Source organism: Ascaphus truei, chromosome 4 (assembly GCF_040206685.1).
Source record: "Ascaphus truei isolate aAscTru1 chromosome 4, aAscTru1.hap1, whole genome shotgun sequence".
NCBI classification, from domain to species: domain Eukaryota; kingdom Metazoa; phylum Chordata; class Amphibia; order Anura; family Ascaphidae; genus Ascaphus; species Ascaphus truei.
Window position 1 is genome coordinate 311,380,649 of NC_134486.1, and position 18,647 is coordinate 311,399,295.

General features: G+C 38.3%; 1 protein-coding gene across 5 annotated transcripts in view; it reads left to right on the forward strand.

The window, feature by feature from the left end:
• The first annotated feature begins 232 nt into the window (after nucleotides 1-232).
• Nucleotides 233-18,647, forward strand: part of CNR1 (cannabinoid receptor 1) — a 50,730-nt gene continuing 32,315 nt past the window's right edge. For 2 of the 5 annotated variants that reach the window (XM_075597841.1, XM_075597842.1), the window contains exon 1: nucleotides 408-1,445. The gene's annotated coding sequence lies outside the window, so the exon portion shown is untranslated. The other 3 variants (XR_012801144.1, XR_012801145.1, XM_075597843.1) reach the window with 3 other exon arrangements.

Genomic DNA, 18,647 nt, shown 5'->3' on the forward strand with positions numbered 1-18,647 from the left:
TATGCTACACTGCACACGTACTCTGTCAATAAATGCCCTTTTCTAGCAAAGAGACGAACACATTTGATGTACAAAATGTATCACTCAGGCTTGTGATTATACTGATGCATGAATATTGAGGGTGGGATGTAGCTAACGCTGGTTGCGTTTGGTGAAGTGGACAACATTATTGCCATGCAATTATTATAATAATCAAGATTGCGCTGGCCTCTGCAACTGAAAAGAAAAATCCCAAATGAGTTTGTAGGAGTGGCGCATTTCTCCTTCCCTCTCTCCTTCTCTTTCCCCCTCTCTTTCTCTTTCCTCCTTTCGTTCTCCTTCCTCTTCTCTTTCTCCTTCCTCCTCTCTTGCTCCTTCGTACTTGTTCTTTTCAGAGTGGACCTAGTAAGTTATTTGTCATCTTGTAGTTTTTAAAAATGTGTAGTATGAGCAGTAATGACAGTGTGGGGTGTGAACACTTGTGCAGCAACAAATCACTCACATCAATCTTCTAAACCCTTTGTCTAAACTGTAGTGTAACAGAAAAATCATAAACCATATCATCACGTCACCCGCAGCACCCTACAGTATGTATCTGTCACTGTTTATGGTGTTTTGTGCTGTCTGTGACAGTAGTTGTTGTTTTCCCTTTTTCGTCCATATCATTGAGTAGTTATTATTTCTATGGTGCAGCTTGTGCTGGTGCCAGAACTAAAACGGATTAGCACGTGATGAGGAGCAGCTTCATAAATTGGACCTGAGAGGAGAGAGACCAAAGGCAGAAAAAAGAAAAAAAGAGGAAGGCAGAGAAGCTGGGGAGCCCTGTATGCTGAGGCATGCGAAGAACACAGGGGGGCAAATAAAAGAAGAACACCCTGAATCTGGGGGTTTGGAAGAAGGAAATCAGAGGAGCAAGACAAAGAGCACTCTTTTACACACACACACACACACCATCCCCATCTTTCCATGTCAGTAGATGAGCTGGGGGTGCGTAAAGGAGCATTTGGAGATCACGTCTCAGTGTCTCTCTGACTTGATCAGGTTACCAGCAAGGCGGTCGCATGATCTGCGCTAGCGATACATGAAGTGGAAAGAAGACGCCTCCTCCTTGTACCACTCCTGTGGGTATCTCTTGCCACCACCAGCTGAGGTCTGAGGTGTTACTGAAGCTGGGGTGAGCCGAGCAGACTGCGTGTGCCCGTCTCTCTAGCTAGAAGACAACCATCACCCCTCAATTTATCCTGCCTATCTGCCTGTGCCTGGGGGCGCTGTGCTGCTGTTAGGGGCTTGCCACGCTTGCTCCCCGCTGGGAACAGCAATTCAGCACCACATTCTCCGGACAGCGCTCAGTGCAAAGCTCGTTCGAGTCTACAGCACAAGTTCCTCAGAGACCAATCTTACTGCTGCAGAGACCTCTGTGAAAGAGCATCGCCCGGAGAAGGGATTGAGACGTTGGCATGTGAAGGGTAAGGGCTACAGTGTCTTTGTCAATGCGCGGAAGACTCTACCAATGAATATTACACATCTTTTACACAGCTATAATTCTTCATTATGAATTATGTTTATTTATGTAGTGTCTGCTGGCACCTCTTTTGTGTTAGGTCCTTAATAGCATTTTTTTTTTGTTTTTAAAGATTTTGGAGATGATAAGGTTTCTCATCAAATAATTTTATATTAAAATCGTAACAGGCTAATAGAAAGGCAACCAAGGACCAATCCCAGCGCTGCTTAATGGGAAATGATCACATGCATATTAGATGAAAGATATTTCAAATATCTTGCCGTTTGAACCACGGCGTTTCATTTTGCTGTTACATATTTACTTGGAAATTGTACATTAAATAGGGGAGGGGGGGGGGGGGGAACTTGTAGGTGATATAATCACATTGTGGATTGTAATCTGTTATATAATAGATAATAGATTCACTAAATATTTAATGATTACAGGTTTAGAACATGGGTTTTTCTAATGATAGTAAAGTTTCAGGTAGACTTGTAAAAACATGTTAAACGACAAGCTATGAGCCTAATCAAAATATTAATTGGGAGTGTGAATCATTTTGCTTTTTTGTAAACACTGTGTAGTATTTGATTAGTTTCCTATTCATACAACCTGTTCTTCACGCAGATCTACAGTACTGTATGTGTGTAAGTCGCTCCGTGTACTTATGAGACTGATTTCAGAAATCATTTACTGACATATATAACGCCCTAATATTATACAATGGGCTACAACCAATATAATACAATAGCTGACAGATTTTGCTGCTTAAAAAGCGCATCCATAATAGCAGTTAGGATTTATTAAAGTCCTAGTCTGTCTTTTCGGGTGTCCTGAAGGATACCAGGTAATGCAAAACAGAAAGTTATCTATTCATATTTTTATATGTTTGGCATATGTTCCTTTAATTTCATTGGCCATTTCTGCAATTCATGATCGCGTTTGATTGTGCATGTCATACATGTCATACATGGCTGTGGGTGCTAGAGAGGATGAAATAAATCACATTTAAAATGACGACAAATGGCTATTTAAATATTTAAAACTCAGCTGTTAGTCACCAAGACTAACATACTGTAGCCAGAAAAGCAATACTGAGTAATAGATTTGTTTTAAACATTTTTCCGTTTCAATATTTTATGTGTTTTTTTCTTCCTACTAAACTGCAGTATTTTATGTGTCAATCCATCTTGTTTTAAGAAATCTTGGCAGGTTATCTGTCGATAACTGTTGAATGAGTGCACCAATTAAAAGGATATCTGCAAGTAAACGCTAAGGGTGCGTGGGTTATTGCGCCGGCTTTGCTGTTGAGGGACTTTGTCAAATTCACACCTTACTTATGTATTTGCAGAGAAAATGCATAACTTTAAGTTGTATAGAAATAAATCAATCTTAAATCAGTACATCTACTGCTCACAAATATATCACATAATAATATGTTATTCGTTCTTGAGTGTTGGCTGCAACAAATTAAGTGCATTATATCATACCTGTATATACTATGCGGACTAGGTTGGAAAATAGTATTTCTAAACAATTGCTAGATTTTAACTTGTTTCCAAAGTGAAGGCTGTAAAACATTTTCAACCCTTCATTCACTAGAGTATATCTAGGATTCTAACACACATAACTGGAAATAGCCGTTTCCCACTGTAATCTCTGATATTCCACAAAGGGGGAGGGGCCTGATCTCCTTTTGCATTCTTTTATTTTATTTTATATTATGTAATTTGTGTAGAATAATTAGTTGAAGAATTAGCCTATATCAAATGATATTCGAAAATGCATTCTGAAATATTAAACATACAGCATGAACATTGCTGATTTGAGTAAAGAATAATAGTAGATTGCTATTGAGTGATATCAGCATGCAGTATATATTACAGTAGGTCCAGTGTTACCACTAGTAAAATGTTCTATAAAAGGCAGATACAGTACGTTAATCATGGAGTAATCATACAATATAAGCAAGAAAGGGATGCATTGAATACCCTAAAATATGTTGCTTCACATCAAACTTTTTGGGTAGTAAAACTGGCAAACATTAGGCATAACAGAGAAAACCAGTAAGCTCCTAATTTATATACCCCCAAAGTAACCACAATATATATATTTGCATATGAGTGTCAAAACGGAGTGCTACTGGGCATGGCAATATATAGTTAAAATCAAGGACAGAACATAGAACACAAACAGAGCCCAATGCTACTTCCAATGACACAGATACACAGTAAAGTATATATATATATATATATATATATATATATATATATATCTAAACTAAAAACATATGGTCATTTAGTTTGATTCTTTGGCCAAAGTATCTTAAGCCTGCACATCAAACGCCAAGGCATACACTGTGCTTTTGTGTATACAATGCATTAATTATTGAAAACTATATGCAAATAGCAATTTATTTGAGAAATTAATTTACAGTATGTGCCTTGCTGTTCTAATTTCAAAATACAATATAACATAGATGATAACATATTGCTTTGAAGCTTGGTATGCCCAGTGAAATATTGTAAAATGAAGGGTTCTGATGAAGAGCATAAAAGAAAGCTGATTTAGTTGATTTCTACTTTTGGTCTTTAGTTAATTATTGGATTAATCGCTTAGAGAAGGACTAAAAAAATAGCAACATTTGCTAGCATTGCATGATGTTTTCATGTCATTCCTCACGTATGACTAATTTTATTTAAAAAAAAAAAGTTATGGCTTCAGGCTTTATGATCTCCAACTCAGAAATAGTGTATGTTTGCAATCCATGATTAAACCTTTCAGTGCTCATTGTATTGTAGAAATTTGGTGGACAGCTATACAAATATAATTACTGTATGTGTTGTAGTACATGCGTTTTTCAGATCACACACATCTGTGGTCTTATGAAGCTCATGCACATCTGCAACTAAAGGTACTGTAAATATAATTGTTCAGTTGGACCTACTGTACCATACAAATCTTCCTTATCTGAAGCTGATGTGATTCTGTCCTGAATCATTACAGTTACTAGACTTTTCCATTGCTCGTTGTTATATGTAGTCCATACATGGAGTGATCAAAATAGGATTACAAAGATATGAGAATCAATTTCAGATTGAAGGGGCATCTCTATTTTCATTCCAAAGGAGGATTTACTAGAAGATTTCTCATAGACTGTATATCCCATTTTGCAATATTTGCACTTTCCATGATATACATTTTCCCACTTGCATGGATGTTTTTTGGTTTTCAGTCAGGAAACAAAAAGTATACTTTTCTAGTAATCTCCCTGAAACTACAGTAAGTATTTTAGTGTATTTAGTTATTGCAGTCAAGTCAACTGCATAACTTGTAGAATATATTTAACTATCAAATATTAATACATGAACAACCCCACATGTAAACAATAATATACATATCAAAATAAAAGAGAGAGAGAGAGCGCAAAACACACATAGCATAACACAATTTTAATATGAATAGCATAAAAAGTATTTTAATGTTATTTATTATTAATAATAATAATATGTTATGAATATAACTAAATACATGTATATATAATATCAATTTTCTACTAAAGAATAGTTTAAATTGCGCTCCTATATTATAATATTGTGAAATTGAATATACATGTGTTACATGCAATGTGATATAATAGTGCTAAACATATAAAAACACTACATTATTCTTAATAGTTCTACCTAAATAACTGGCATAATGGTTAGAGTTGTGTGGGTTATTATAACATTTTGTAATAATACTAACCCCCCCAACCCCAAAACATGCTCAAAAGTATAAGTGACGATTGTGTATTTAAATAACAAACAATAAAATTAATGGTGCACAAACTCTGCTGCTCAAACCCAAAAGGGAACTATTTTGAAAGTTCCTCCAAAACTTAGCTTTTCTCCAAAACAAGGGGAGTGCAAAATGGCGCCGGAAATAGACGAAAGATAAGGACACAATATAGCATAGTACGTTCCAAAATGTGAAGGGAGGTTTGTCTGATGAACCTACTCACATTATCCCAGATTTAAAGCAGCGTATCCCAAACTGTGGCAATCTTTTTGTGTGGGCTGGTCAGTTGAAGAGATCTCAGGGGAATAGAGATGAGATGCAGTAGTTCAGATGGTATAAATTCTATTTATATATCAGATATAAAATCAATAAAATGTGCACTTATAATGTGAATATTCTTTAAAACATTACAAGAATAATCTGGATCTCGTGAGTCGCAGACAAGCTGCAGTCTCACCGCCTCTGTGGGTAGTAGCGTCCCACGTCATGTTCTCATCCGCACTTCTGGTTTCATCCGTCAGATAGCAGAGAGAACAAGGACGCGTCTAACTCACGATCCACACTCAACGCATTTCATGAATGAATGTAGTAAGTGGATGTATCTCACTCACAATATCCAGCAAAGAGAGAGAAATGAATCCCAATGTGGGAGCCTTTTTTCTTTTCTTTCCCTTTTTTAGCTTTGGCTATTATGCATACTTAATATAGCATTTTTATTTTATCACAACGGCCTCCAGCCCTATTTTTTGCAGTGCGCGATCATCTTTTTTCATGTTCCTCACTCACAATATGGTATCAAGCATATTGAATAATGTAGCTGAAGCATTCTCTCATCCAAATGTTCCTTGGTGATCAAGTGAGGGATACCATTAAGAAGAACAGAAATTAGAGATGTACACTCACAAAAGTGCAGTTTAAAAGTGCATGTAGACCAGGGTCAGAAGCAGAAACGTTGCAGTGTTCTCCTTGCAGTTTCCTGCTCCAGTCTCCCTCGTTGTAGCTAATGTTACTTCCGGGTTGTGATCACACTCAACGGGCAGCACAGGGGAACACAGACATTCCTCCGATACTGGAACAGTCAGGGAATGTCCACAGGAGCAAACACAGGTTACCCTATACATTTCACTCAGACGAGCTTCATCAGGGGTTCCCCTGCATGCTGCAGCTATTTTGCTTCTGACCCTGGTTGCGGTTTACATGCGCGTTTAAACTGCTGTTTTGTGAGTGTACATCTCTTTTATTCATTGTGTTTATTATAAATTGCATTACACTATGTGGCTTTTCTGTTCCTAATGGTATCCCTCACGGGATCACAGAGGAACATCTGGATAAGAGAACGCTTCCTCTGATCAATAAAATTGTTCTATATGTCTGATTCCATCTGCAATATTGTGAGTGAGATACATCCACCTACTCCCTCCACTATCACATTTTTTTTCCTGCATTGCACTCATTTTGTTTTTTATTTTGTTGAAGACTCAGTTTACGCTCTGACGTTTGTTTGAATTGATATTAATATACCTATCTCTCATCAAAATAATATGATGAAGAGGAGATAAAACGGGGGGGGGGAGGGAGAAGGAAAAAAGGAGGATTAATAAACGAATATAAAACATAGATCATAAGTGCTCTCTAAATCCATATCTTCATCCGAAATATCATAGAAAACAAGGTATAATTGCATACTGTATCTGCACCCCAAAGGGTTTACTATCACAACTTGGTGTATATTAGGCTAAAAGCAGTATACATTAGTCTGTAGTCTGTCTGTTTTGGATTGAAATGTATCCATTGCATGAAAATGGTATGCCATAAAACCCCTTTGGCTGTATTATCCAGCTATTTGGTGGCCCCCTGATATATTGAAGGGCATTTGGTGGCAATCTGTTTTTTTACATTTGGTGCTTTTTTTTATTATGTTGGGTGTATCTGGGATAGCATCCTTTAAAGTGGGGTCATTTTTAAGAATGTGTCAAAGTTTTTTTTTTTAGTATATTGTTGATTTTAGTTGCCGCTCTATTATATTTGTTGAAAAAAGTTGAGTTGTAACCTGCTACCCCTGATTCTAATTTTCCAACACTAGATTGAAGCAAATCTTTCCTACTGTATCTAGCTTCAGACCAAAGAACTGTGTGTGGGGTGCTCAAAAACAATTGACAGACTTTTACAGAGATAATAAATCTAGTAATGCTAGCATGTAGTACTCCTAAAGTATCTATTGGTAAAAATGTAGAACCAGGTGTGTGACCCAAATCCACTTCACTGGAAAAATCCCACAATGCACCGTAGTAAAGATTTTTAAACACATCCTAGTGTCCAGAGGTGTCCGCGATAAACAATAAGAGGGTCATACCTTGCTTGAATTATCATCTGGCAAATGTGCATTAGCTATTAATAGCACAGAAGGACTCACAATGAAGTGCAGCATCCAAGTAAGTTTCCCATATGTCCTGGGGTGCTCCATGTGCAGTCCACTTGGAAGGTTGAGCTGGAAACAAATAGGAAAAAAGAAGAGCACTAACCATGCATTAGCTTTGAGGAAAAAATAGAGAGAGGCGTTCCCAAGGTATAAAAAAAAAATAGAATTGAATGCATCATAGTATATAACAAAGGCAGGTAGTCCACACCTACGCGTTTCACACCGAGGCGCTTTGTCAAGGTAGCTTCATACTCCTTTTAAACCTCCTGAACTGCCCAAAAGGATTGTTTTCTACAGTAATTACATTGGGTGGTGACAGCGGGACTGTAAGTTACAGTTATTGCTATCTACTGCCTGGAATAAGGTTTTTGTCTTCAATTGGTTGTTATCAACATAAATAGTAGAATTCAGAAAATATAGCTCCATTTTACTACATTTTCTACTGCCAAATACACTGTATATGCGTTGTGGAGCATAACATGCCTGTCTGACAGCAATGGAGGTAATAATAATTGTGTATTTCAATAAAATAATAATGCATGCCATTATTTCTTAAATTATATTCAGAAAGCTTTCTTATATTCCTTTGCATAAGAGAAAGCTCACAGTCAGGGACGGGCTGGCCTGGGGGGCAGGAGGGCAATTGATTGCGGCTCTGATTTGAAAGGTTAGGGCTGGCACACTATGGAAGAGAGGAAACTACACTTACAGATTTGGCCAGATTTGGTCACAGATTTGGTCACAGGGATTTGGTCACAGATTTGACAGCTCCTCTGGGCCAGTCCTATTTGTTTCTGCAGACTAGTGTGTGAAGGTCAGTTTATGTGTCTTGGTTTGTGTGATAGTCTTTGTGTGTGTGTCTGAATAAGTGCTAATCACCATGTGTGGCAAGTTTGAGTTAGTGTATGTCTGTGCTGGTCAGTGTGTTTGTGTGTGTCGGTGCTGGTCAGTGTGTGTCTGCACAAGTCTATGTTTGTCTGTTCTGCTCAGTGTGTGTGAGAATTTGTGCTGGTCAGTGTATGTCTGTGTGTGTCTGTGTGTCGGAGTCTGTGCTGGTCAGTGTGTGTCTGTGCTGATCATGTGTGAGAATTTGAGCTGGTCAGTCAGTGTGGGTGAGTGCTCGGCTGACCAGTGTCTATGCATGTTTCTGCAACTCAGTGTGTGTTATGTGGATTGTATTAGGTGTGTGTATAGGGAAAGTGTGTGGCATGTGTATATTATGTGATTTTTTTTGCATTTGGTGAATGTACTGTATCAAGTACAAATGTACAAACATACAAATGTTCTTGTGTTTATGGTGCCCATATATAAAGTCAATGTGTGGGGGCCAGGGGCTGCCTGATTTTTGGGCTGGTAGGGTACCTGGGTACATTCCCCCCCCCATCCTCCTACCCCCCAGTTAAAAATCTACCAGCCGGCCCCTGCTCACTGTTTAATGCAATAATTTGTGTATTAAGTGACCTGCACAGAAAGGCTTGCAGCTGGTTCAAAGCAGCTGGACATACATCCCCTTATAAACACACATGCTTTATGAAGCAAGGAAATTAATGGCTGATGCTCTGAAACCCCTGTGTTTTTCTGTATGGAGATGCATAATAAACAGTGGCTGACCATTTCAGAAGGTCCAGGGCTGCAATGTACAGTGTATTTTGCTCACACATTGTCTGCCCCTATTGGCATAGCTCAGATTAAAGGCTGTTTTCAAAACACAGTAGAATGGGACTGCAATCCACTTCTCCGTGATTACAATATAACAGCAGGCTGTTGTTTGAATATAAGTGTTTGTTTTGTTCTTTCCTGGCACTGTATTTAAAAGATGATTAGATAATTAAAATATATTGTTCGCAGTGCCCAAACATCACATTGTAAGTTATTCACAGACAAAATAGAATTGACTAAGAAAGTTGTCTTGGTGGAACATAAGTGACTTTCTATCTTACAAAAGTATTTTCTAAGTCTGTAGTGTGTTTAACAAGAATTACGCCCAGCTTTGTTAACATGTTCAGGAAGTAGGGTCACTGATGTCCTAATCAAAATTGAATTTTCCACAATGTGCACCTTTATATATATATATATATATATATATATATATATATATATATATATATATATATATATATATATTTCTGATGTTTTATCAATTTATTCAGATTGCGACTGCTGTAAATATAAATGTCCCTGTTTACCAAGTTGTCTCTAAGTGTATCTTTTATCTGCGGATAGAGTTACAAGGTTAACGATGAAGGAATTCTAGTGAGGTAATCTATCATTTTTGTATGAATCAGTTATCCAATGAACAGTTATGGGATAGCGCATGCAAGGTCAGACTATTTGGTGCATTATATATAAGAATGCCATTTTTTTCTTTATGAGGTGGGATGATTATGAACATGAATAGCTTCTGCAAAAGGAAAAAATGCTGAATTGTGCTAACCAAGAGAAGGAAATGAATCTGTCAACAAAAATAAACAAATTGCACTTAGCTAAGCTTGTTAGTTGAAAGATTGTTAACCTTTTCACACTTCCAGACAAGTTATGCCCATTGGCACATGATTTGGAAGAGATCTGTAAGGTTTGCAAAACCAGACAATGAAGATGTAATTTGATGAACACATACAGGTAATCTCCCTTTGTTAAGGGATAACTGTAATTGAGAAAATAATTGTACTCAGTGGAAAGTAATAGGAATACGCTGTTTTTATGGAATTGCGCCACTATTGAGATTGCGTTTCACACCTGTACTTTGAGGAATATTACAGCGTGTTTTACTTGAGCAATTGTATGAAAGGGTTTTCCTGAAGCTAAACATGATCAGCTCTTTTCTGTTTTTTTTTCTTCTTCGTGTGCTGCACGTAGATTCATGCTGATTAAAATCACTATTATTTCTACCTGCAGATATTCCTTATCATTTAAATGTATTTCCTCTCGTTTTGTATTGCCACTTTCACAGAAACCTTAAACGTAGGACAGCAGGCAAGAAAGCATGGAATTTCATACTAAATAAATTAAACTTTTATGTGTGTTCATAAAAAATATTATTTGACCATTCGAATTTTGCATATTGTTTTGAAACTGTCTGAGAGAGACTCTGTAATATGGTCCCTGAGGATACTGGCATGACGATGCCTACCGGAAGCCTCCAAAGTACACATTGTGGGTGAGTTATCCTCTTGCTATTAGAAGAAATGGAATAATGAATGTGATATGAATTTTTAATCTTCAAAGATCTCCGAAAATGCTCATCTACTCTTTATGAGAGCTGTGTGAGATACAGTGTAGTATTGTGTCATAATGTTCTATCATTTTAATTAACTATAGATTAGGAATAGACAGTTTTTTTTTCCCAGGGTAAAGTTATGTACAATGTCTTATGCTACAATCCTTCATTTAGGATTTAATTTAGCAAGGGGACATATCAAAGGCTAATAGGGACATATATGGGTTCTAATAGTATCTGATTCCTAAAAAAATATTAATTATGTGTTGAAGTGAAACAGCTGTGATGGATTGGCCAGGAGTCTTCTGCCTCCCCCCCCCCTCCCTGTTGTTTAATGACTGGAACGTGTTCAGTTGGATGCTGTCCTCCATTTAAATGGAGTGAATTTCCATTGAATAGACTCATTTGCATTACATATTGAAACCGTCACTGTAATCCTTATCACATTTAGACCTCTGTCAAATAACATTTCCATTTTATGTTGATTATCATTTTCCATATTATTCCTGTGTGACAAGTTACCATACGAACTTAATTAAATTCAATTAAATCTGATTAACATGCCTCAGGTGTACAGCACAACAAGACTAGTCAAAATAGAGGGCATTCACTCAGAAATGCTGGTAATCAATATGAATAGCTAAAGTAGTTGCCAGGGAAAAAAATAATGTTGTATTATGCCCTGTACTGTACCGTATATAGTGTCCCTAGCTTGGGCTTTAGTTTCTACATCCAATTCTTCAGATACCAGATGAAGTTGGCTGTTAAAGTATAAGGCTAAGGCCCAGCTGCACGAGCCGGAACGCCCGCCTTGCGTCCTGGCGGTGCGTGCATGGCACTTCACCGCGATTTGCGGTCTGTAGGAACCTGTTTTGTGTGCGGGGGCATGGCCAAGATGGATCAGGTGGGCGTGGCCATGATGGAGAGAGCGGGGCCATCGCTGCTGGGAGACATAGGGCTCGTTGCGCTTCCAGACCGCTCTGCTCCCCCTGCCTCCCCTGTTACCAGCAGTGTTCATTGGACACCTGCAGATATCGGCAGAGGCTTCTAGTCTGGTGGGGGGAAGCACAGCAGCGCTCCCTGCCACAGGACGCACTGATCACACATAGCGCTGTTCTAGGATTACTGGGGGGGGGACCCCACAAAGCAAGCATTCACCTACTGTATACACCAGCCGGGGCATCCCTATACCCCCACCCGTTTCTAGGAATTCCAGCACATTGGTCAGTGAAAGCCCCAGCTGGTCTTTAGCACACCTTGCATCTGCCCCTTTATATGTAGGTGGACACTGCAAGCAATCTTATGATATAGCCCTGTAAGCACAATTCTTGTCAAGCCAAAAAAGTCATGTTGCACACAAATGCTGGATTGTTGAAAAATGCCTCTCTTCCAGATGATTCTCACATGCCAGAAACGTTTGACAAGAGAGTAAAGTGTTTATTTGCTAGTAATAAACAGGGAAAGCAGTTTGCAGAGACTCCATACTCCGTGTCAACATCAGGGACAGAAAGCTGATGCATTTACTGAATGTTGGGAAAGGTTGGAGTGTTCGGTGTAGTTGCTTTCAATGCTTAGGTTGCAGGGGCAGGGCAGGAGCAACCCTCCTCTCTGATTGGCTCCCTGGCGCACCATGTGACGCGTCACCGCTCGGGATCACAATCCTGTTGTAGCCCCTGCTGGCTGACGAGTCACAGTGTGCAGTAAGCCAGGGAGCGAGGAGGCACTCGGGACAGCCAGGTAGAAGGTAAGGGGCTAGTGGGAGGTGCGCACGTGGCCGCGTGTGCCGCCGACTGCAGCGGGGACCTAGCCTTATACTATGAAGAAAATTAAACTGCGTGACTTAACTTGGCCTATGCTTTAGCAACATAAATGAGTGTATTCTGAAATGATACTGTATGTATAACCAGGGGGAAGCAATCTGATTTCTACAGAACATGCTATGAGCCCATTTGGATGAGTCAGTTGTGTAACCCTGTTGCTGCCATACCTTGCAGACTCATCTAACAACAAAGAGATTACATAAAATTGCAAAAGATTGGCAGATTTTAGTTCACTTGAATATACAGTACAGTATTTCTGTTATTGCATTCCCTTGGAGATTTCTTAAGTACTGTTTTTGTAATTTCACTAATCTCTTGCCCATTCACATACAGTATCGTAGAAGCCAAATGGTCCTCACACCTCAAACCTATATACCCCAGTGTTAGCAAATCATTTGTTTCTGGTAATTCTTGGATTTACATCATTTTAACTGTGATAGTCTGCAGGGGGGATTTATCATGTACCGGAGGTGCGAGTCAAGCATACAATGCTGCCAGTTTTTTTTTTTTTTTTTGTAGTGGCAGTAAAACAGTACCAGATGACATTCGTCACCTGGCACCATTTTACTGAGCCATAGCAAAAAAAAAAAAAACAGCTGGTTATAAGGACGACACCAGTATGGCATACTCAGCACTGGCAGTAGTCCAGATTAGTGCTTGGCCATACCAATAGGATTTTGTGCAATGGGCAAAATTGTTCTTTGGCTGCCAATTCTTTCATTTCCAGGATGAAAATTCATGCAAAATGTAGAAAAATTGGCATTGTGGCGATCATTCACCTAATTATTTTTCCCCTTTTTGCTGCTTATCCTATGTCCATTTTTACTATTTTTCGAGAAATGTTTGTAAATTGTGCAGTATCCTAAACAAAGATTGCAGAATTTGAATGATTAGTGAATTGTCATTTTTTTCCAGTCTGATTATTCCATTTAAGATTCCATGCTTATTTCTATCTCCATACCCTCCCCTAAATAACAGAAAAGATATGAATTTGCTTTTAAAAGATTCTTTCTCCTGTATGCATTAATACTTTTCTATATATTCCCTTCAATTTTTGTCAACAAGAATTTGTGAAAATAATGCATTCCTTTTAGAACTCTGGGGAAACATGATCATTTATGATGTTTGTACTGCATCTGTACTAAGTAAGTATTACCATCTATCCTACAGTGTTATGACCTATAAGCTCAGCCTACCTATCTCTATGAATCTGCATCTCTAATTTATATTTTTCTTTCCATTTTTAGTCATGTCTACACCATTTGCACATATCATTTTATTGATTTATTGTTGTGCCTACAAGACTTAACAAATGGAAGAAAATATACGCTTACCACCATTGTTAAAACAAAAATAATGTGTTGTTAAATCCTTCCCAGCACTAAATAGTACATATGTTAAATGAAACACACGTCAAAATATGTTGCTGACAATAGTTCACAATCCTTCACTGAATGTGGCCAAAAATGTAGTAACCAAGCATAATATTGCACATTATTCTTAGCTGAATGGTTAAGTTCACAAATGGCATATCTTTATTCTATATACTTTTTGAATGATTATTTGCTATCAGTCTTATTCATTACACTCGATAAAGCAGTGTTGGCATTGCAAAAAAATGTTGCTGCTCTTCCTCTAATAAATTGTTATACTTTTTCAAGTAATTGAATACAAAATTATTTATGAATACCTTACGGCTGAAAAAAATCAGGCAAATAACATATACAAATACAGCAGAGGTTCAAAGGAGTGATAAAAACAGTGATTCAAACAAGTAATGCAATCAGTGGCAAAAAAACAGGAACATTTATCCATTTTGGAGGAAAGTTCTCATGGCTAATAAGAAATAAATCTTGTACACGTATTTTCACTCCATCTCTTTCTCTCCCATTCAACTGGTCTCATTCACCCGGCATTCTCTTACACATGCTCTTTCTTTCATTCACACAATGAGACAAAAAAGACTAAATGGCTCCATTTTGGTAAAAGGCGTTGTGGGATTTTTCAGATCTTTATATAGACATTTTAACAATTTTTTAGACACTTTCTCCATTTTTCACCACCTTCTCCACTTCTTTAAAGAGATTCTCATTTTGTTCCCAATTTTTTTTAACTTCTAGAAACAGCTTCACAGGTGTAGACCCCTTCCCCAGTGTGTAGGGTAACTACCTGTGGTGCGTTACCTGAGTGGCTTGATCCTCTGCCGCTGGGAGCCTGGGGTGATCGTGTTCGTGGTTCCACAGCGCCTCCACCTGGGAGAGATCCTACACAGTATGATTACCCCTCTCAGTAACCCAATACACACAGTAAATACACAGACCGGGTATATAACAATAGTATTTACTGAAATATAACACACTAAAACAGTGACACACAATACTCTGCCGCCACAGTAAACCCACCCTGGTGGAACCCCCAAAGCACTGAGGTGCCTGGGCACTTAACCCGATAGTGTCCACAGAACAGAACCACCCAAAGAGTTTGTGTGGAGTAGCGCGACCCACCGTGTGTATGGCCGTTGGTGCACTTAGATGGTGATACCTTCCTGGTCTTAGTCCAGACCGGGCCAAACTGTAGCGTGGATCCGTCGGACCACAGAGTGATCCCACGACGCAATCTCGCCGCTCCTTCCACAAAGGCATCCACCTCAGAGGGAGCTCCCATTGGAGTGTGTCCCTTTTAAGAGTCTCTGTAAGTGACCTCGTGGTTTGGTCCCAGACCACAGGCTGCAGTCCGCTCACACCGCATGCGTCCGTCACATGGTGCACTAACTCACTAATTGCTGAGGGAAGCATCCCTATCTGGGGCCTTCCCTGCAGCAGCCACAAACTGAGGTGAGTCAGGGCCTAGCTTGGGGCTATGGGGATATCTGACCGAGTCTGGGAGCCACCTGCACCCAGTCACTACCTTACCCATAGCTGTCCCTGCTCCGACTGCGTGCTCTCTCTCAAGCACACGAAAAGTATCTATTAGCCTGCCAAGATCCTCATAGTCCTATTGCCTATTCTACTATATATATATATATATATATATATATATATATATATATATATATATATATATATAATATATATATATTATATATATATATATACACACACACACACACACACACACACACACACACACACACACACACACACACACACAGTGTATTGATCAAACGCATTCAGTATGTACTACTATGCTACATTTTAGTTTCACTTCTTAAGGGTATCTGGTGCTCTACAATTGTTGCTCTCGATGTCAAATTATATATATATATATATATATATATATATATATATATATATATATATATATTTATATATATATATATATAACAACTGTAAATATTACTGTATGTTCATTTGCATGTCTTAGACAGGTCTGCAACCCTTTCTTTCACCATTATTGCCCAGCACACAGCACTTCCACTGCAGCAAGGGATTCTGGGAAATGACATGCAAATGAGCACACAGTGCCACCTTTTATCTCAAGCTCCTATTACAGAGCGACCCTTAAGCCAATGCATGCTGCTTTAAACACAGCTTTTATGCAAAGGCTGGGGTGAGATGCAAAGCCAGTAAACCCACTCACAGACATGTTTCAACCTTGATGGGTATCATCAGTGTGAGGTTGGTTGCTGGCTCTGCTGGTTTGAGATTAAGAGTAGGTATTCACCACACTTATTAAGGTTATCATCAGTGTGAGGTTGGTTGCTGGCTCTGATGGTTTGAGATTAAGAGTAGGTATTCACCACACTTATTAAGGTTAACCTTAATTTATATTTGTTTTTAACTGTGCCCAATATGTCCTCTCTATCATTTTTAGAACACTCTGTAAATATTTGCTCAGGTGTTCTAATAATGCAAAATAAAAGGATTTTGCAATGGGCCCAATACCACGTCATTTTGCAACATCTTTCACGTACTGGGCACCTTACTTAGGCAATGCTAGCAGTAAACACTGTATGTCAGTACTAACAAGCAAAAAAAGAGGTTGAGTTGAGACACAAACAAGGAGAGAGTGCTTAAATTGCTTGCTTGCTAATGAGAGATTATCCTTTCGGTGCAGGTGCTGCAGTACTGTACTGTATATTAAAAATCAAAAAGGTGGACAGACATGGTTGGAGGGAGATAGAACTCTAATATGTCGAGTTATTCTTGATTGGTTTTAGCAGATATGCTCAACAAACTGACCAAACATCCCCAGATTTACTTTTCTTAAATGGAAAGGACCTGATTTATTTTGGGAATAACCAGAAGCTGGAACATAGATGTCAGTAATCGATATGAGTTGTGTAATTGTGGCTGATAGGTCTGAGAGTCACAGATAAGACCCTGGAAATAAGAATATACTGTATTGATTGTTTGCTCACACATATTCTGCAAATAAAGGTCTCGGGTTACTTTTATGCTTTGTGCTTTTTGCAGGCATTTGTTAGGTTAAACAGAGGATTACTACACCACAAGGTGGCACATTAAGCCCTTGGTAAACAATATATATTTAAAATATCTCCAATAACAATTATTAGATTATGTATCCACTCAAAAAAGTGGCAAGACAATTTGTCAGTGGTCGAAATTTCAATACATTAGCACAAGGTTAACCACCACAATTTTACACAGTTTACAGCAGACAAAGACTTCAACACATAAAACTATATGTAAGCCAATTCTACATTAGATTGGGTCTGTAAATTGTCTTGAGCATGAGGCTGCTTTGGGTTTACAATACATGCTGTTGGCAGTGTGCTTGTTATTAGAGCATTTATGGACAGTAGGTCTCAGATACTTCTTGTTCTTGTAAGGTTGCCAATAATGACATTCAAAAAGATGTGCATGAGATAATGTCTTCCCGTTCAATAAACCTAGAATGGATGTTGTAGATTAAGGATATACTCTGTGCACCTTGTGTTGTTTTTATTCCAAGGTAATGCAGCAGTGTAATACCTAAGCAACATGAAATAATTAGCTGAGTAGCCATCTACTGTATTTGTATTAAAAGCAGAAATTATATTCAGCGGGGTGCAGGCAATGTTGTCTCCTTAGCTTTCATGTCAATAGACACTCACAAAGACGCACAAATTAGCTGCATTATCTGAGAGCTTTACCTACAGTCTGAACCTGATTGTGGTCCGAGTGGTTAGATTTATGTAGCCAAATATTATTCTACACACTTCTCCGCTGATCTAATGAGGCAGAATACTGTAGGTGGCAGTGCTACTGCAGCTACCGTTTTAAAGAAATATTCTGTTTATAATACATACATTAATCCTTCCTTTAATAGGCCCAATGTAGTTTATCCCCACAAAGAGTATTGTTTTTGCTCTAGAATATAACAGAAATTCAGCTTTCCCATACACACACACACACACACACACACACACACACACACACACACACACACACACACACACACACACACACACACACACACACACACACACACACACACACACACACATTTCTTTGTGTATTTAAAGTAGTCCTATAAATGCATCTTAATAGCTGTAAAACACTTTAAAAGTGATTCAAAACTTACCCCTTCAGTCCATTGCCCTGATGTTTGCTAAAAAAAAAATGGCAGTCAATTTTTTTTGTATTAGATATTTGTAATACAAGTCTTAAATAATAATAAAAAAAATGCCTCAGTAAGGAATTCAATCAAGATAGAGAGATTGAATGTAAATGTAGTGCTAACATGTCTATTTCCAGGAGTATCCTCTTGTACAAGTTATGTAACAAATTAGATTACATTTGTGTATGTCAGTGCTCTCAAACTAGTTCTCCAAAGTGCTACTTCAAAATAGATTAAGAAGCAGAAGAGACAGAAGCTTATTTTAATGTAATATTTGATACATTTAAAGGCTCGAAAATAATTATATTTTAACATGTCGCAAGCATTTATAACATATGTGCCATATATCTTTACCTTAATTTACAAGTG